Source organism: Balaenoptera ricei, chromosome 5, assembly GCF_028023285.1.
Source record: "Balaenoptera ricei isolate mBalRic1 chromosome 5, mBalRic1.hap2, whole genome shotgun sequence".
Taxonomy (NCBI): domain Eukaryota; kingdom Metazoa; phylum Chordata; class Mammalia; order Artiodactyla; family Balaenopteridae; genus Balaenoptera; species Balaenoptera ricei.
Window position 1 is genome coordinate 35,748,546 of NC_082643.1, and position 21,469 is coordinate 35,770,014.

At 33.4% G+C, this 21,469-nt stretch overlaps 1 protein-coding gene across 3 annotated transcripts in view; it reads right to left on the reverse strand.

The window, feature by feature from the left end:
- FBXW7 (F-box and WD repeat domain containing 7) overlaps nucleotides 1-21,469 on the reverse strand; it is a 204,772-nt gene that overhangs the window by 132,567 nt on the left and 50,736 nt on the right. For 2 of the 3 annotated variants that reach the window (XM_059922616.1, XM_059922615.1), the window contains exon 2: nucleotides 12,054-12,093. The exons of the other annotated variant lie outside the window; for it this stretch is intronic. The gene's annotated coding sequence lies outside the window, so the exon portion shown is untranslated. The remainder of the gene's footprint in view (nucleotides 1-12,053; nucleotides 12,094-21,469) is intronic. 3 annotated transcript variants of the gene reach the window in all.

Here is a 21,469-nt window from a genome sequence, read left to right on the forward strand (position 1 = left end):
AACAATGTGTGCCCTTCTGCACTGGGCATTTTAAGAGAGTGGGTATGCAGATTATTTCTCCTTCCTAATACAGTTGGAACATGAAAATAAAGCACAAGGATGAAGGACCTAAAAGATGAAAGCAAACTGGGTCCCCAAATGAGCACCTGAAAAAGTTTCATTGCCAGTTTGAAAATGTGAAAAATTCTCCAATGGTAACCTCATTATAACTAGAATCAAAATCTAAATTCCTTAAATTTTTATCCAGGCCATATATAATTGCTTTAAGTATATAATTTGCTTTCCTTTTCAATCTCATCTCCAACCACTGGGCTCCAACCTCATTGCCTCCTCTTAATAAGCATACCAGACATTCCCACAACAGTGCCCCTACTTGAATTGCTCTTTCTGCCAAACCCTCATAAGGTTCTCTCCATGCCTTTAATCAGATCTTTGTTCAAGTGCCACCTCTTCAGAAAGACACAGTCTCTCTAAACCATCCCCCACCAAGCCCATCAGACTGCACTTGCATCTGTGCTCTATCCCTTTAATAGGGGCACATCTAAGTTTTAAGGGGACTGAAGCTTCTAAAAACTGGAGGATTTAAAAGAAAGAATACAAAATTAGAAATGAAAGTGAATACATATTTGAAACGTGAAAAAATAACAAAATACTAATTTTTAAAAGACTGACAAATACCATAAATAAATCCAGAAAAATAACACGTTAATTAAATGTCTGACACAATTCTGTTACGCCATAATTCCTTTATTTTTTGGTTGAGTACTCTTTGCTTGGCTTTTCATGTGACAAAATTTTATAATGTTTCCTATACAGAGATTAGGAGGATAATTTAGTCTTTCCTCTAGCATAGTTGATCATAATTTATTTTTTATTCTTCAAAGTTTACAAACTTCGAATTTCACAACCTGTTATTGCGAATGTCGTGCAAATTTTTGAGAGAGTTGACAAATATGAGGAACTCCTATCAAGCTTCTTTCATATATAAACTTGAGATTTCAATTCAAGTTTTCTTGTGCAGTAACTAATCTTACATACCCTAAATTTAAGACATTCATTGATGATAAGACAATCATCAATGTCATTCTTGGTGGGTTATGAGTTTTATGCTATGTTCACTGATCAGAGATTCTGGTTTCAAACAAGTAAGTTATTTAAATATTTTTCCAATATTTTCATATGATTCATTCTTTTTCATTAATTGGATTATCAAAAAACCAAGAGCCTATTACTTCTGTTTATAATTTATTTTTTCCTCTTAAATGAATTACTGCTTTTGCATGATCGAAACATTTTTATGTCACAATTCACTTTGCAATGTCAGAATAACTTCTAATTACTTGTGGCACATCTTTAACCATTTTTGTTTCATATTCCATTAATTTAATCTAAATTTTATCTTAATTCTTAAATAAATGTAAATATGACAAAAGAATACACCTTTAACATACTTCCAAATCAGAAGTCTATTATTTCATACTTGCTTTACTAAAGTGTTCCAATAAGCAGATGAAATCACATATTTTAATTTTATTAAATATGCTATCTCAACTAAAATAGGAAAAACATTTGGTGAATATACAATTATACACATTACATTGTGGATTATTTTCTATACAAGAGTACAGACATTTTGAATGAGTAGGATGAAAACTTAATCTTACAGTTTTAGATACGTATCTGTAAACGTTTCCATAGACTTGATTCTGACTTTGTACATTTCAAACCTAGTTTCTCCTTTGCTGCTACTAGTAGTGTACTCATACTTCTAGTAATGACCATCGGAGGACACTTTCATGATGTATATGCGCTCTAGCCTTATACATTCCTGTCACAATGTCTAGAGACACTGGACATTAAGAACACATCCCTACAATAGGACAGCTAGCAATAATTTAATTATACATGGTCATGACTGATCTCCATATAAGTATATACCACTACACCCAAATTAAATGAAATATATCCCCAGCTCAGATTACTTTAGCCAAAACCAAACAAACTGTCTGCTACTTATACCTACAAAAATCTTTAAATCCGTGTTAAAAGATCTTTTCAGACATTTGCCAGGCAATAACTACATAACTGAATGAGAGAAAGAAGTGCTAATATTAAAAGAATTACCCACTGTTACCAGAGTTTTGTCCCAGGAATTCAAATCTTATGTAACAGTAGGAGAAGAAAAAAAAATTACTAACAAATTTCAGGAAGTGCAACAGAAAATAAAAAATGGATCTCTAAGAAAGTACAAAGAATATAATCAAAGTATTACTAAATTCACAGTGAGAAAGGTAAGTGAGAGAAGCAGGATTAGAATGTGCCTCACATTAAAATTTAGGCTCAAATCACACTAGTTAGCTCAAAACACTATGCAATTTCAAAACAGGCAATAACAGGAATTTTTTTAACTTATTAAACTGCTATATGCTAAATGACCATCTGGGTATTTTTCAAATTTGCCTACCATGTATACTGTGAGTTAGGTTAAAACTATTATAGATCAAAAGTTCACATTCCAGTTTAGGAAAGAAATTTGTTTTTATTATATATAAGGTTGTGCTGGGGTAGCAGTAAATGTACAGGGGGAAAAACGGCATCCACCAGAGCTTAAATCAAACAAAATCAAGTTTTCCCTGGCAAGACTATACTACAACATAGGACCACACACACATACACACAAAAAGCTATTATAAGAATCCTACAGTACAAAACTACAATGAACTAAAGTCCTCTTTAGCATCCAAGCAAAAGCATTAAAACAGGGAGGAAAAAGAAGTTCAAAACCTAGGTGACACATCGGTGAACCGAAGACAATTTATACATCTACATTTTTTTTTAAACATCTTTATTGGAGTATAACTGCTTTACAATGGTGTGTTAGTTTCTGGTTTATAACAAAGTGAATCAGCTATACATATACATATATCCCCATATCTCCTCCCTCTTGAGTCTCCCTTCCACCCTCCCTACCCCACCCCTCTAGGTGGTCAAAAAGCACCGAGCTGATCTCCCTGTGCTATGTGGCTGCGTCCCACTAGCTATCTATTTTACATTTGGTAGTATATATAAGTCCATTTACATATTTTTAAATCACTAAATACTTAAGATGTAGCTCTCTTCATTAGTGTAACTAACCCAAGGAAACTAAATGAGGAATAAAACTACTATTTGAAAAGAGAGAAAAAAATCCAATCCAGTAACCAGATTACATAACAGAAAAATGGATTAACCAGGTAAGCACCAAATACTAAAACAGCTGACTTACCCATAAAAAAATAAAACCAGGAAGAATAAAAAATCCATAAATCCAAAACCTTCCTTCAAAAAATACTCTTGACCAAGATGATTTCACTGGTGAATTCTACCAAACAGTTAAGGAAAACATATGCCAGATTTACACAAACTATATATTTGGCATATAAACATATGCCAGTAGTATACAAAATAGAGGAAAAGAGGACACTTTCCAGTTTTGACAAAATTTTCAGCAAATCAAATCCAGTGATACATAAAAACAGTAATACAGTCTGACAAAGTAAAGTTTATCTAGGAATGCAGGGTTGAGTTAACATGAAAAATAATTAATGTAATTCAACCACATTAATAGTTTAAGAGAAAATCTATATGATTGTGGCAATAGATGCAGAAGTCAGTGATAAAATCAAATACCATTAATGATTAAAAACAGACAAACAAACAAAACCATTCAGCAAAGAACTTTTTCAACCAGATGGAGTATCTATGAAAGTCCTATGGTTAACAACATACTTAATAATGAAATATCGAATATATTCTCCCTAAGTTTGGGAGCATGGCAAGAATGTCTGTTCTCATTACTTATATTCAATATTATACTGTAGAAATTCCAAATAAAAAGGTAAGAAAAAGAAAAGCAAAAAGATCAAAAAGTAAGTAAAACTGTCTCTGTTCACATGATTGTTTATGCAGAAAATCCTAAGGAATCTGCCCCACAAAGGTACTACAGACAGGAAATAACAAGCACTGATGAGGATGTGGAGAAACTATAACCCTTGTAAATCGCTGATGGTAATGTAAAATGGTGAAGCCACGATGGAAATCAGTTTAGCAGCTTCTCAAAAAGCTGAACATAGAACAACCATATGACCCAGCAATTCCACTCCTAGATATACACCCAAGAGAACTGAAAAGAGGACTCAGGTACTTGTACACCAAATTTCATTGCAGCATTATTCACAACAGCCAAAAAGTGAAAACAACCCAAGTGTCCGTCAATAGATGAACAGATAAACAAAATGTGGAATACTGCAATGGAACATTATTCAGCCATAAAAAGGAAGGAAATTCTGATGCATGCTCCAACACAGATGTACTTTGAAAACATTATGCCAAGTGAAATAAGCCAGACACAAAAAAACAAATACTGGATGAGAGTCCACTTGTATGAAATATCTAAAATAGGCAAATTCATACACACAGAAAGTAAATTAGATACTACTAGGGCCTGGGAGAGGGGGAAATGAGAAATTATTGCTTAATGGGTACAGAGTTCAGTTTTTTTGTCACCTTAAGAAAAAAAAAAAAAACTACCACACATTACTGAGAGAAATGAAAAAACAACCTAAATAAATGAAAGATATACCATGTTCATAAGTTAGAAGACTAAACATTGTTGGGAATTCCCCGGCAGCTCAGTGGTTAGGGCTGAGTGCTTTCACTGCCAAGGGCTCAGGTTCAATCCCTGGTCAGAGAACTAAGATCCCACAAGTGGCACGATGCAGCCAAAAAAAAAAAAAAAAAAACAAAAAGATTAAGTACTGCTTAGTATGTCAATTTGTCATAATAGGTCTTATTATGACATGTTATATTAAATACTGTGTAATACGTCAATTCTTAAAATCTTGATCAGATACTTCACCAAAGATATTCAAACAGTCAATAACACATGAAAAGATGCTCAACATTAACATCAGAGAAATACAAAAACACAACACCCCCAACTTTGTGCTGTTGTTCTCATATATACATTACAAACCCAAAAATACAGTATTATAAGTTTTGCTTTAATCAGTAATTTTTTTTTAATAATGAAAGTATACAGCGAACCCTTAAACAACACAGATTTGAACTGTTCAGGTCCCCTTATACATCGATTTTTTTCACTAAATATGTACTACACAATCCATGGTTGGTTGAATCCTCAGAGGCGGAACCCAGATACAGAGAGTCAACTGTAAAGTTATATTCATATTATCAACAGTGTGGAGGGTCGGTGCTCCTAATGCCATAATGTTCAAGGGTCAACTGTATATAGTTTTTTATAATTACCCAATTACTCACTATTTTTGATGTTGGTTTCTTCCTGTTATAACACTTGAAATCTGGTGCCATTTCCCTTCAGACAGATGAACTTCCTTTAGAATTGCTTGTAACGGTGGTGGGCTGGCAAAAAATTCCACCAGTTTTTGTTTACTTTTCAGTGGTTCACTTGCTTCTATGATTTTCCTCAATAAATTTCCAGCTACTTGGCTAGATTTAACTTCTGTCCTGTACTACTGGAAATACAGGAGGCTGGCTGGGACGCACCCAAAAGCAAGAAAACCACAAATGTACAATTCTTACACATTGTAGTTTCAGGCTTTAAAGGATAACTTCTCAGCTGACTTCTGTCTCCTTTTGGTCATTTTCTGCTGCTTTTAAATAGTTAGAGTTTTTCTTTCAAAATTTTATCCAGATTTTATCATTGTTATCTGAGGGATTGTTCAATACTTTACCGGCATCACTGCATCATTACCAGATGTCAAAATTCTATTAATCTTGAGGGACAAACTTCTCACATCCTTGATTTTCATTCCTCCCACCAAATTAGGACTTCATCTCATCACATAACAATTTAAAGTATTCTCACCTTCCTGTTTTCTCTACCTTAACTCACATAGTACACTGACAATAATTTCTTGTCCATCACACTGCTTTTATCATTAGAATGTTTTCTGTGAAAACCAGAAAACATGTGATAAGAAATCAGATGTTAATTTTCAACTCCACCACTACCTGTTAAATTATATGCAAATCACAACCTCTGTGATCCTTATTTTTACCATCTGCAAATGGGAATATCATCTGCCTCATTAGTTAAGCTTAGGACCAAAATACGATAACTAATATTAACCAGCACAGACAAGAGTTGGTCAAAGATGTTATAAGGCTTGCAATATGAGAACAGGTGAATGGTTAAAATTGTTATCTAAAAAAAAAAAAAGAACAGACTAAACAGATTGGGAGACTAAGATGAGTTATTCACTGATTCAACAAGTATTTACTGAGTTCCATGCATATATCGAGGCAATGTTTTCAGCTTGAGAAATATTAATTTTGGGGTGCTTAAGACCTAATGACTCAAGTAAAACAGGTAATGAAGGAAAATGTGGCATCTGTGAGTCATCACAAATTTGTGATAATTTACATAATAAAAGCAGAGACCACCTCCTAAAAGTGATATATAATGAGGAGGAGCAAAGCTTCAACCCAGTTTATACGTAAGGGGTATGTAAAGGAAAAAAGCAATAACAAAGAAAGCAAGCATTTAGTTGGAGAGGTAGTAGGAAAAACCATTAAAGTATTACAGAACACAAGGGAGAAGTGAATGTTAAGGAGAATCAAAATACCAAATGCTGAAAAAGGTAGGACAGGATGAGAAAAGAAAAGACACAGATTAGCAATTGGAACTCAGTCTTATTTTGGGGATGATACAAAACATTCTGTCATCAACCTAATCAATGTCTATCTGGGTAGGTAAGAAAAGTGGTTTACTTTCGAGGAAGCAGAACACTAGTAGAAACAATAGTCAAACTGCAGAAGTAGTTGAATAAAAGTTGAGAAATTGGACACCTAGAGTCAACAACTATAAATCAAACAAGCTCAGTGATAACGGGAAGGATAGGAAAAGAGTAGAAGTAAGATATTTTTCAAGATTAAGTGTGATAAGGCAGAGAACCCGGCATGGAGCATAAAAGGGAGAATAACAAGGTTCCAGTGAAGGAAAGGAGGAATAAGACTGAGAATATAGATGTTAGCTTTCGAAAGAAATGAAAACATTTTATTCTTTGAGTAAACTTAGACTGGGGAAAGAAAGAGTATAAAATATGAAATGAAGAAAGAATAAGCAAAATAGGGACAGGACTGGTCATTTGAGGAGAGTGGAAAGGTTCCAAATAACTAATAATGTGGAATGAAATAGAAGATCAGAAAGAGATAAAGATGACCAAGAAGCACTGAGGCTATACTGCAGGCGTGGGGGGGGGGGGGGGGGGATGTGAATTTATACTAGGAACCTCTCAAGACAGTAAACTGATATCACTCTAGCAAAATAAAGCAGTCCACGAACAGGGGATAAAACAGAAGAAATGAACAGCTGTAACTCTTTAGATTAATACAGCAGTCCCCAACCTTTTTGGCACCAGGGACTGGTTTTGTGGAAAACAATTTTTCCATGGGGGTGGGGAGGGTGATTCAGGTGGTAACGCGAGCGATGGGGAGCCGCAGATGAAGCCGCAGATGAAGCTTGCCCACTTGCCCACCGCTCACCTCCTGCTGTGCGGTCCGGTTCCTAACCGGCCCTGGAATTGGGGACCCCTGAATTAATAGACTGCGAAATTTCTGAAGAAAGATCAGGAGAATGGAAATCTTAGATATTAATAAGAATAAAATTAAGATGGCTACTAGACTGAATATGAGTTAATCTGGATTAAGTTTTTCATTTAAAAAGTAAGTTCTGCAAACGTACGGACACCAAGGGGGGAAAGCCATGGGGGGTGGGGATGGTGGTGTGATGAATTGGGCAATTGGGATTGACATGTATACACTGATGTGTATAAAATTGATGACTAATAAGAACCTACTGTATAAAAAAGTAAATAAAATAAAATTCAAAAATTCAAGAAAAAAAAAAGTAAGTTCTGAAGGAAATAGCTTTTAGGAAAACTTCTCTGCATGATGTGGTTACTACAGTAAATGTATTGGGAGAAACAAAAAGTCATACTACTTGTGCTATAGCTTTCAGACATTTATGCAAAAAACAGTGTGACATTTAGAATAATTCAAGTCTAGCTGAGCTTTCCTCAGTAAGATTAGAAAGTAGTGAAAGAGGGACTTCCCTGGTGGCGCAGTGGCTAAGAATCCGCCTGCCAATGCAGGGGACACAGGTTCAAGCCCTGGTCCAGGAAGATCCCACATGCCATGGAGCAACTAATCCCGTGCGCCACAACTACTGAGCCTACACTCTAGAGCCTGCGAGCCACAACTACTGAGCCCACGTGCCACAACTACTGAAGCCCGCGTGCCTAGAGCCAGGGCTCCGCAACAAGAGAAGCCACCACAATGAAAAACCCACCTGCTGCAATGAAGAGTAGCCTCTGCTCGCCGCAACTAGAGAAAGCCCACGCGCAGCAATGAAGACCCAATGCAGCCAAAAATAAATAAATTAATAAAAAAAAAAAAGAAAGTAGTGAAAGACCCCTCTGATGAAGAATAGTTTAATTGTTCTATCCATACAACCCTGACCAATATCTCCAAGGTATTATGGATCAGCGGAATGGCAAACTCTAGTACATGTGCTGAGAAGCTGCCCCCTGTAGAATAAGGCAGGCCTTACTGACTTTAGTGACAAATTAGTGGTTTAACTAAAGGGTAATTCTTCCTACCCTTGTAAGAAAAAGAGGTCTCTACTAATATTAAAACCTCATTTCAAATATAAATACTCAAAGAGAATTAATATATATTCAGTGATTATGTTAGTAAGCATTTAGAACAAGAGAAGGGAAGGGGGAAAGAATAGTGCACAAAAGCCATTTCACCTTAATTCAGCCATAAATAGATCATCAAAATCCTCTTAATCACCATATTTGACATATAACCATAGGAGGAGGTAACTCTCTCAGCTAAATCTTTTCCTTATTTTTATCACAATTAACACCACCATGAATGAGATGTCAGTTTTTATTTCCTTTTCCATTGCAATATGTCCACAGATAGTATAACACAAACTATAAACACATCAATGTAAAGAACAATATCACTCATCCAATGGGCACTTAAGGACTGTTCACCAACGGACACTATGATTTAAAATCAACTAACAAGAAGAATATCAGTGATCTTAGCTCTATAAAATTTCATTAAAATAGACTTTGGTTAACCTGAAGTTAACACAGAATACTATTAGATAATATGAAAGATACAAAAGTAAATTCCCCAAATAAAAATATATTTGTTATACTATATTACAACCTCTTGCCCTTACACAGAAAGCCAATCTACTAACAGTAGTGACACTCCACTGTTACTCACCATTTTTCTAAACAACTAAATTAGACAACATTACAGGCCAATACATCCTGAAATATGCCTCCAGTTGATTTAAAAAACCACACAATGTAAAAAATAAGAAACTAAAATGGTCCCATAAAAATTAAAAAGGCACATACTTAATAAAGCAGAAGAAAAATATATGTATTCCATATGTAGGTTTACAAAAACATCAAAATATCACTGCTACAAATAACCTGCACAAGATTAAAATCAATAAGATTCTCAAAATCTGTTTTTTCCTCACAGGAAAGCTAAAAAGAACCCTGATAATACTCTTAGCCTAAAAAGCGATGGTTTATTAAGGTATGAAATCAAATATGCAATAAACACCACGATAAACTAAATACTTAGTTCTTCTCCAATCTAAAAAACTAACTATGAATTCATGAGACCAATATCAATAAACATATCACACACAGCTAACGTTTTCATGGCAACACATGGGATCAAAACATAATGTTTTGCTTAAAACAATTAGCTGAGGAATTGAAGCACAAATACAAGGATAATTGCTTCCTTTGGGCTTTGGCTGTCAAACACAGGAAATGTCAATGCTTTACAGTCCTGTGATAATTAAAACCTTGTCACAGACCTAGACTATCAATGAATATTTATTTAAAGATAATTTTGCAATATGACACCAAAAGCATAAGCAACAAAAGAAAAAAAGAGATAAATTAGACTTCATCAAAATTAAAAACTTTTGTGCTTCAAAGGACACCAGAAAGAAAGTGAAAAGACAATCCACAGAATGGGAGAAAGTATTTGCAAATCATATTATCTCATAAGGGGCTAGTTTCCAGAATATATAAAGAACGTGTATAGTTTAACAATAAAAAGACAATCTAATTAAAAAATGGGCAAAGGATGTGAACAGACATTTCTCCAAAGAACATATATAAGCACATGAAATAATGCTCATCATTAGTCAATACGGAAGTGAAAATCAAAACCACAATGAAATACCATTTCACATCTATCTGGATGGCTAAAATACAAAAAAGACTGACAGTGTAACAATCAATGTCTGAAAGAGTGTGGAGAAATTGGAACCCTCATACACTGTGGTGAGCTTGTAACACAGTGCATCCATTTTGACAGTTCCTCAGAGTTATACACAGTTACTATACTAACCTGCAATTCTGCCCCTTATAAGTATACACCCAAAGGAAATGAAAACATAAGTGCATACAAAAACTTACGCAAGAATGATCACTGCAGAAGCATTCCCAATAGCCTAAACGTAGATACAACCCACCAACTGATGAATGGATAAACAAAATGTGGTATACGATGGAATATTTTTTAGCCATAAAAATAAATGATACACGCTACCACATTGGTGAACCTTGAAAATATTATGCTAAGTGAAAGAAGCCAGACACAAAATGACAAATATTGTATGATTCCATTTATAAGAAATGTCCAGAATAGGCAATTCACAGAAAAAGTATATTACTGGTTGCCTAGGGTGCTGGGGCGGGGTGGGGGGGTCGATGTCTAAAACTAGATAGCAGTAATGATTACACAACTCTGAATATGGTTCACTCAAACTAACTCAAATATTTGCATCAATGGGGGAAAAAAAGGGCAGTAAATTGCTTTTTCCACTTAATACATCTCCAGAAATCAGTTACCACATTTTAAAGTAGTAAAATTTTGTTTAAGAGATTTTTATAACATCATTTGCTCCTAAAAATGTTACATTTATTATAAATATACAGTAAATAGAGTGGTATAATTTGTTGAATACTTACATCAACTATGATTATTACAGAATTTTAGAAATATCGTTCAGTTGAATATTTATTGTTTCAAACACATAAAAAGTATAATAAAAGAAATTAATGCTTATTATTAAATATTTCTTCATGTATCTAGGAAATTTCCTTTAGCTAATCAAGTAAATGTATTCATCCTTAAAAAAATTTTATTGACTATATTAAAATAATCAAAATCTACATATGCCACTTGATACTTTCCCCTCATTGAAGTATATCCAATAATTTTTAAATCTATCATGAGTAACCAACCAAAGCATTGTTACATCTATATAATCACCACAGCACAAAACTCTAAAATCCTATATAGTGAAGTAAAACACATTCTGAGATTAATTATCCCACTTTCACTCAAAAATTTAAAAAAGTAAAAGCACTAGCTAGTGAAATCAAAAGTTTATGAAATTCTTAATTACAGGCACTTATCAAATTTTCATATTATAACGTTATTACAAAGAAACCGGAGTGGCCCAGATAGGAAACAGCATAAGGTCTGATCGTAGTCTTCACCCTGGCTTATGGTGATGAACTGGACCTAATGTAAGGAGTAAAGTAAGGGATGGCTGAAGAATCTTGCTATCTGTACTAGTATCAACAGCTAATCAAAAACTGTTACAAAAATCTCAAGTGAGGAAAATCCTGTTTCATTCACAAAGTATTAGCGTTTCTGCCCATGAAGGCTACTACTTTCTTTGAACTCTTTTAATACTTAGCCTGCATGCTAGAAGAATTTTCTTGATGCAATGTGTAGAAAGAATCAGAAGAGGATCAGAATATAAAGAGAAGAAATTCCAATACTGGGTAAAAATTAGAAGAAATATAAATTATAATTTACACAGGCTATTATTAAAAATGCCATTAATGTAATATACATGTAAACTTAATTAACATGCAAAGTATTTAACATGGAGAATATGTACTTACCAAATATTTGATAGCCTTTTAAAAATCTCGTTGAGACTCCCTAAATAATAAAAAAATAAATATATCAGGAATAATTTTTCAACTTCGGAGTTCTCTCTAATCTGTAAAGTCTATGCAGGAATCCCATTTTCATGACAGCAATTTGTTTTTTCATACTACTTTAAAACCCAAAGCACGTGCCGAACTTTGGCAAATGATTAACAAAATTTTTCCTAATCTTATAAACAATTGAAAGTTTAAATGTAATATATGGAAAAGTTAATGAATTATCAGATATTGGCAGTTACTAGACTACAAAAAGAGTGAGCTCTATAACAAATCAGATAACAGCATGCTAACAATGTCTTAGAAAAGCATCCATATGTTAAATTATTCCTAACCATCAACATACAATGCCATGCTCTACATTCTAGTATCTAGTTACCACCTTTTAAGTAGCAGCTAGACAATGTAACTGTAGCATCTACAGAGTTAAAGTAGAGCCAATGAAATAAAAAGACATTTTATAATATTTATTTATTAATATATACATTTATTCTATTTTATTAAAAAATTAACATAAGTATTTTAAAATCCACCTTATGTTGATACTAAAAAAAAAATTAAGATTTTACCCATAATAAAAAGAAATGCATAAACTTACAAATTAATTTTACTACTTACAAAAGTTAGCTGTGAATAATTTTATAATAAACATAGTATATGCCCTTTCAGTCAAGTCTCAGGTCAAAATAATCTTCAAAACGAAGTTCAAAAATTCAAGAAAAAAGCACTAAATATTATAGTGCTCTTATTGTTTGTCAGGCACATTGCCAAAGATTTGAAAAAACTTACATACACTTTTTTTAATCACCTTATTTACTCTCCATTTTATAGATTACAAAACCAGACCTTATAGAGATTCATTCATCTGCTTAAATATATTAGCTGCCATTGACTGCACAACCCAATGTCTTTAAGGCATCACACTATGACTCCTCAAAAACAAAACAAATAAGACAGAACATGACATAGTATATAGTAAAACTGATTGCCTCTTTTAGAGTCAGACAAAAAAAAAAGTTTTTAAATTCCTTTTAAAGAATCAACAAAATAAAAATCATCTATTTTAACTAGCAATAAAAGTTATCATATAGAAATTATAATGCCATATATAAAAATAAAATAAAAACATTTTCTTATGAGTAAGCCATACCAGTATATTTTCTATCACTACTACCATTAAAATCAAAATCAGTCAAATGAATCACATCCATCCACAGGCCATGAAACAGGAGGGAAGAAGAAAGTATGACCTAAACAATAAAGTTTAAAACAATAAAGCTGTGAGATGACAGGAAAATACTGTCATGACTTTGAGGTGGGCAAAGATTTCTTAAACAAGACACAAAGATAAACACAGCAAATTGGACTTCATTAAAAAGTTGTGTTCTTAAAATGAAAAAGCTACAGGGTAGGAGAAGATCTTCTCAATGCACATGTCCAAAGGACTCATGTATGAAATATTAAAAAACAAAAACAAAACTTTAAATCACCAAGAAAAAGACAACCCAATTTTTAAGATAAGCTAAAGACCAAAAAAAAACTTCATAAAAAATAATTTCAAAAACCAATAAACATATGGAAAAGGTACTCAACATCACTAATCCTCAGGAAAACACAGACAAACAACACAATAAGATCTACTACACACCAAAATGACTAGTTTTTAATCGAAAAATCAGAGAATACCAAATGTAAGTGAGCATGTGCAGCAAATGGCATTCTCATGCACTGAAGGTAGAAAGGGAAATTGGTATAACCAGTATGGAAAACTATTTGGAAATATCTACTAAAGGTGAAAATACACATACCCAATGACTAAGTAATACAACTCCTGTGTATACAATCAATAGAAATGTATATGTTTGTGCACAGAAAGATATGTACAAGATTTATCATAGTAACATTATTTAATGAGCCCAAAACTCACGACCCAAATGTCCGTCAGCAGTAGGAGGGAGAAATAAACTGTAGTATATTCATACAATGGTATCCTACACCTCAGTGAAAATGAGAAAACTAATGCCATACACAAAATTAAGATACATCTCACAAACACAATGCTGTATGAAGCAGGTGGCGGGAAGGGGAGAAGAAGCCTATATATTATTCTATTGAATTCAAAAACAAACCAAACTAATCTCTGATCACAAAGTTAGAACAGTAGTTAACTTTGGGTGAATGGGTTATTTGACTGGGACAGGACAGAGGGAGGCTTCAGAGGAGTGGATACCTTGATCTAGGTATGGTTACAAAGGTGTGTTCACCTTGTAAAAGTTCATCAGTATAGAAAAGTTCACCTGTACTTTTCTGTATATAAACTGTACTTCAATTATTTTAAAAGTTTCTTTTTTTTTTACTTTTTGGCCACGCCTTGCAGCACGTGGGATCTTAGTTCCCCGACCAGGGATTGAATCCACACCCCCTGCAATGGAAGCACAGAGTCTTAACCACTGGACCGCCAGGGACGTCCCTAAAAGTTTATTTAAAAAATATATATATATAGATGAAAAATCACTTCTCAGTTAAACAACTCCAGGTCATTGTACTAATGATCTGTAACTCACTCATTCGAAAATCTGGATCTCCTAACAATGTATTTCAATTTATTTCTATAGACTGCATAAAGGTAAAGTAAATATGTCTGGTTATTTTGTATTAATAAGTTTTAAGAATAGTTTCAATGTAAATATAAATTTTACCAAGAAGGGATTCCTTATGATTTTCTATTAATAGCAGAGAAAGTTTTGCATGAAGTCTTGCCAGTGCCTGCTCTACATAGGCTCAAGTTAGGTTCACAAATGTATAACTTCACACATATTAAAAGTATTAAGAGCTAACTCAGAAGTTGATTTCAAAAGCAATCGTATGGCCAAGACAGGCATTCATAAAAACCTTAAGGCACACTACTTGGCCCTGTTTCTCAGAAAAAATTTAAGACTGTTAAAAACCAATAACCGTTTGAAGAAAAGTCTTCCAAACAAATATTCTTACATATCTAAAAATTTTTACGTTGATACTTACAATGGTATACCTTCTTTATTAAAAATATAAACAGTTTCTTCTGTATATCCTTTTATTTTTCCATTATATTTACCCAATAACTATTTTTTTAACCTAACTTCTCTCTAAATTAAATGATACCATTGTTTGATCAGCTTTGAAAACTAAGACAGATTTGTCTTGAGCTGCGGGTGGGGGGAGTCTGTCATATAAGTCTCTTAAGACAATGTTCAGAGGAACAGAATGGCATAGGGCCCCAACAGGTTAGTTCCCTGAACAATTCTCAGAGGCTGAGTATCCTTTGGACAAACTTTAGACGACTCATCAAAACCTTACAATAACTTTCCTCAGTCTTGGGTTGCCTTACCTACGAGTCTGGCCTGGTAGAGATCTCTCCAAACCTCCAAGCAGCCAGGATTTATCAGGTTACTACTTGAAAGTAGCCAACCATTCAGTTGTGGTTCTAAGACATAAGGTACAAAAGCAACACTTGCACAAAACAGACTTTTTTCATCAGTCAACCCACTCCCAAGCCAGACACCTGCTTCTTCTAATTCAGGTACTTATCTTTCTAAATTGTGTATTTTCACTAAGAACAACTTAAGACTTACAGTTCCCACTTTGGGCAACTTTTGAAATGAACAACAGTGTTCATTTGAGAGGCACTTTAGAACATACAGGCGAAAAAACTCTCCCTCAAGAGAAGTTTGGCTTATCTACCTAAAAGAGAAAGATCAACTTACTAAATGTAAGGAGACCTCCCCAGAGGTCACACATCTCACCAAAATAAGACAGACAAACACTATGAGAAGGACCAGGATCATCATTTAGGACCTATTTTGAAGCAGAGAGCCAACAGATCCATCCCAAATCTAAAGAACCTACAGGACTAGACAAAGGTTTGTTAGGAAAATTATCTAACTTCATGATTTCTAGTAATATACTAAAAATCCCAGAGAGGATGATAAGGATGTAAGCAGAGCAGTCTTCCCCTAAAACAAAAGATGCACAGTGAATTCAGTGACTACACACTGTTCAGTCAGCAATAAATTTAATACAGATTGCTCATGAATGATAACTATGTAAAAACTGGTATATGAAAAACTAGCATATTTGAATAATGCTAATGATATATTTTCTTAGGATTCTGTTATTCTTTGTTGCTGTTTTCTATTTTAATTTTAGAGGTGGAAAAGTTAGAGCCAGACTGGTGAAAAACATCTAAAAAGCAAGGTCTCAGCTAGTCAAGAGTTTTAAGTTGTTACATAGATATCAGATCTTGAATTATAAATTAAATAATTGCCCCATTCCAGTTAAGGAGCAGCATGCTGAAATCCTAGCATCTCTCACTCACCTATAAGGACAACATACAGGCTGAGAGAGAACGGAAGCAGGTGTAAGAGTCAGTGAGCTCAGTCCCCTTTCATCTGTTCTGCTGTTCTCCTTGCTCTCTGGGTAGACAGAGTGATGTTTCCTTTTTCCTTTTCCCAAAGAAGGAAAGGTAAGGGGGAAAATTTAGACCAGTCATCAATTTTCTGTCATTAATTTAGCATAGATCCGTTGTATACTAGAGCAACTGAGTATAATGTGGAATAAGTTTGACTAGATCAAATTTTAGGATATACTTGAAGTTCTTACATTTTTTTTCTATTTTATCTAAAATCTTTCTAATATAGCTGAATCAGAATCTTGCTGCAGCAAATTCATATCACTGTTTACCAGCTAACTGACAGTATTTATCAGCATCACCATTTAGCATTTTATTTTATCATCTTTGAATTGATAGGCCTGATTTGGTTCATTCCAAAAACTATAGGTTAAAACCAGACTTACCTTTAGTTAAAATAAAGGCAAATAAAATTTAAAAACGTAAATGCGATGTTTCACAAGAAATCAGTTGCATATTGTCAATTACATTTTTAAAGGAGAGGAAAATTACTACTAAATCACATGGTATTTGGGGGCACTGAAGGAATTTTTCTTTCTCTGAAGAGCATTGTACAATTATATTTTTATGAAAAATAAAGTATCTTCACCGGGAAAAAAAAAACAACAAAGCATTAGCAATCACTTCTCAAACTGCCCATCACCCACCCAATTTACCCTAATTACAATATTTCACAAATCAACACAATCCAAATCGACAGTTTATCCCTACCTTATAGAGAACTAAATCCTATTTTATCCTTCACATATCTTCAAAAAACTTCACACTATCTTAATTTTTTGTAAAAGATGTAAAATTTTACTTTAAAAATCTCATGCTGCATTTCTATTTCTTGAACAAAGAAGACACAGCACTCAGCACTTATCCTCTCAAGCTTCTTGCCTGATTGCTACAAAACTGCAAAGGAATGCTTCCACAATGCCTCAGACAGTTTGAAAGGAATCCCTCAATGTTCTGATGACAGTCTCATAGAAACTACCAACAAATTTAAAAGGAAACTCATGATACTTTTAAAATATCTTATTTGCCCCAGTTATTAAAACATTACGAAACATAAGTTTCAGTACAACTTACCTGCATTTTTATAATCCTTTTCACTACACAATTACGCCTTTATAAAGTTATGCTCTCATCACTTTTCTTCAACATTTCCACAAACCTTAAAAGTACTTCTAAATTCCTCATAGTTCTTGTCAATTGCCCATTTTTACAACATACTTCTCATTAAGCCTGGGTCTTATATCTTTCACTACCACCTTCATACTCCTTAAATCAATACAAGTCTCAATTGATCACTTTACTGCAGTGACATATAACCACTGTGAGAACGTCTTCCTTTTGCAGTTCAATTGCACAGTAGCAATTATAGAATAAATATGGCAAAAAACACCTTTTTTGGTAATTACTTAGCTATACATATGGGGGAGCAGGCAAACAAAAATACTATCAACACTGTAAAAGATCCACAAAAAGGAAAAATCAACTGTAGTACAATTTAGTTGTGGCACACTATTCATATAAAATAAATCCACTCACAATGGTAATTTGTTTAATTATTAAATGCTCAGATGCAAATTTACCTCAGGACACAAGATTTTTGCAAAGAAAAGTGTAAAGCCCAACTAAATGGACAGAAAAGAAGAAAATGTAGATTCTAGTTAACAAAATTAAACATAGTAATGACAATAAAAATACCAAAAAAGACTGAAACCACTATCTAAGGGCTAAGATTAAAATTCTAAAGATCTACAGAAAGGAAGACAAACTTCTGCGGATGATATACCTCAAGACAAGAAAGCCTTTAGGTATTATACTACCAACCCAGAAACAGGCCTCGTCCTGATAAGCAGATGCTGGCAAACTGATTTCCTAGGAAGGTATCCTAGGCACCAAGAACGTATCCAGAGGCAGCTGAAGAGTTAGGGGTAAATACCTTGGGACAATACTTCTCACATTTCAGTTTAGCAAAAAACCACCAAAGGTAAAAGTAAAAAACATATAACGATCTTATCCCCCCTACTCTTCAGCTCCATCTAACCTGTGACAATGAAAAGTACAGTCTGAAACAGCCTACATGAAAGCCAAATTGTTTGGAATACTTGACTCACATTAAAAATTAACACACATTTTGTATTCAACTTTGTATTATTTGTGAATTCGTTCTATTATATAAATAACCTTCTAATTACCTAACAGTTAAATTGCCTAATGTTCCCTTTTTCCAACTCTTCAAGTAAAATTGATGCTCTAACAAATAGTATTTATCCTATCGGTACATGACTCTCCCTTCACACAGGCTAGACCATACTAGACCACACCACCAAATGCTAGGGAATTATACAGAAAAAGCAGACCTTAGAAAATCGAGAACAAGACAATATAAACAAAATACACATTAATATATTCCCTGATGGACAAATACTTTATGGTTAAACAGTCAAATATTTTAAGTTCCTATTTAAATCAGGTATAAAAGTAAGACCTCACAAATTTCTTTAAAAACAAGAAACTAACAGTAAAGGTGAGAAGTAAAATCAAATGATACTAGTTCATAAGGTATATTTTTCCTTTAAAGTTAAGTTCATAACGACAGAAAATATAAGTTCATAATAACTGAATAGAAACAAGCATATATAGAGGGGGGTGTGTGTGTGTGTGTATTTCTAATACTTTTAGCAAAATTTGTCAAAATAATAATTTTTAAATCAGGAACTAACTAAAAGTAGTGTTTGGTCTTCCTTTAAATATGACCACAGTGGACATTTATAATTACTAAACAATTATGTAGTTTTCATTCATAATTGAAAGAACTGTAACAATGATCTTTTTAACCTATCATTTAATTTGTCTTTAATGGTCATTTTACAAAAGTTTTGAATTGTCTTCTATTTTATCTTTAATAATAATCTTTACAAATGAGTAAAATCTGGAAACACACATTTTCTCAAGCACCAAAACCTGTTTTAACAAATTTTATCTAGCACAAAGAAAAGAAATAATATACACCAATGTACATAACCTTGGCATAATAATAAGCTTATGTATTTAAGAAAATATACAGCAGATTCCAAACTTTCCAATGGGATAACTAATAAGATGACTTGAACCCTTTCTATGCATAAATATTTGGGAATAGGCCACAGAAAGTAAAACTTGGCTGCACAGCTCTGTACTCAAAAAGTTCTCAGTCTCTAGTCCCATGTGTCCTATCTCCAATTACTTCCATATGGAAAAGATTCAGTTAACATTCAGGTCATGGATACCTCTTTAAAAAAGGCATTACAGTAAGCAAAATATCACGGCAAACAACCTAAATTACTTGATCAAGTTTCCAAGTGTAAATGAATTATTTTACAAAAGAGAAATTTGTACGTGCACTCCAAGTTTATCATTTTCTGTTCCTTTTATTCTTTTCCTTAAGAGTAGAATGATATCTACTCATTACATTATCAATATATTAGGATATATTATATTATTGGTAGAAACTGTCCAGCCCCACAGTAGCCCATCACATACGACTTCAGAGCAAAGTTAGAATGAAGATCCTTTTTCTATAAACAAGGATACAGATATAAACATAATCTCAATATAGATACTTTCCATCATGCAATATCATTAAGACCCAACCAAAAAGGTTCACTTTTATTTAATCTATTTACTACAACACAGCCATGTGGTATCTAAAAAAGATCTGCTTTACAATATGCAATACAACTACATTTTGTTTTGTACATAAAAAAGAAATTGTCATATGTCACTTAGACATATGATTGAAATAGTAAATAAACTTGTGGCAATAAATATTAGATGCCAAGTAACTATCAAGGAAGTAGATATGAATTATAATATTTTTTCAGGAAAGGATAGCAGATTATGCAGGTGATTTCTATTTTTTTGTCTATTTTGCAAATTCTGGTTAATGTGTTTCTTTAACCAAGCAATTCTACATTTTATAATTATCAAGATCATTGTCTTTTTAAAAATCTCCGTATTAGTATCAGTTTTATTTATGACTCCACATTTAGCATATAGGAAACAACCTTAGATATAGTAGGCACTCAATGTTTATTGAATACAATTAATTAACTTTTGTAAGCTTCAGTTTCATCAAAGTAAAACAGGCATAGTAACACCTACATGTTACAAAGGCTTAAGAACAAATCAGATAATAAGTACACACAACAGGTGTTAAAATGTTAGCCTGAACACTTGTTTCAGTAAATACAAATAATTGTTGCTATCAGTGAATAGAAAATATTGAGAAAAGGCGTCTGAGACAAGGGTAGATCAGATCACTGGTTACTAAAGAATAGAAAAGGAGGACTTAAAGTATGCAGGATCAAAGATGGCAGTCCCAGGAAGGCAACAGTTCTGGGAGACAGGGAAATAATTTGGATTGGGTATCCCTTAGAGGATTGGTGGTGAAGGGAAAAGAAGGAAGCAAAGGGTAGAAATTAAGTATTCTGCAAGAACAAAAAAGAATTTCAAAAACTGTACAATATACCTACCCCTTCCCCCTCACAGACCAAAAAAACAAAAAACAAACAAAACAAAAAACTTGTAGGTTAAAGAAATTATACTTCACCATACCAACAAAAATGCGATCTCGTGAACTGAAAACCTTATAAACTAAGCAAATCCCTCACCCCATCTACATGCAACTTGTAATGCTGAGCCATGAAATGAACAGAAATAGCAGACAACACTAATTTTAAAAGCTACTGTAAGAACACAGACATTCCAAGTCCAAACACTCCAGTTAACGAAAATTCTCACCAAAGGAAAAAAAATCCACAAACAGAAAACTGTAAAATAATATTCCAAAATGAATCTGTAACAGCCTTTTACATATTTTTTTTAAATCTTGAACCAAAAATCAAAAATAGAAATGGTCAAAACACAAGATATGAAACAAGAACTGAGC